The sequence below is a fragment of the Morone saxatilis genome, unplaced genomic scaffold, assembly GCF_004916995.1.
Source record: "Morone saxatilis isolate NCDOM2014 unplaced genomic scaffold, NCSU_SB_2.0 Contig21, whole genome shotgun sequence".
NCBI classification, from domain to species: domain Eukaryota; kingdom Metazoa; phylum Chordata; class Actinopteri; family Moronidae; genus Morone; species Morone saxatilis.
The window spans coordinates 3222309-3222742 of record NW_023339774.1 but is presented as its reverse complement, the minus strand read 5'-3'; the positions used below and the strand labels follow the sequence as shown (position 1 = coordinate 3222742).

The following is a 434-nucleotide window of genomic DNA, read 5'->3' as shown; positions in this document are numbered from 1 at the left end:
CTTGTGTGTGTGTGTTTTGGGTCCTCTCAAGGCTAACGCCACCAAGGCTATAACGCGGCCACCATTGTCCTGCTTCTAAAAGGTTTCCCTGTATGTCTTTTTTTCTTAAAGTCCCCTTTCAAAAACACACGCACAGACAAACAGGATGGTCACACAGACACATGGACACGCACTCACAATGCTCGGCCTTCTGAAACACAAAACAACACCATCAGCGTGGGCCGGGATCAGTGCAGGTTAAAATATTTCACTGAAGTCACTGAAAAAAGTTTCTGTCGGGTTACAGGAATGTAAATGAAGTTAGGGTGACGTGCTGCTTTATTATAGCTCTTTCTAAAAGCTTCCTTCCTTGAGGTTCTACTTAAAACTGATCGACTGACCGACTCAGTACTTGGGGGAAATGAAAGGCCTAAAACGTTAGAATTTCACAGACA

General features: G+C 44.2%; 1 protein-coding gene across 1 annotated transcript in view; it reads right to left on the bottom strand.

Moving 5' to 3' along the window:
* The window catches only part of tcf4 (transcription factor 4), a 140086-nt gene that overhangs the window by 566 nt on the left and 139086 nt on the right, over positions 1-434 (bottom strand). The window lies entirely within an intron of this gene.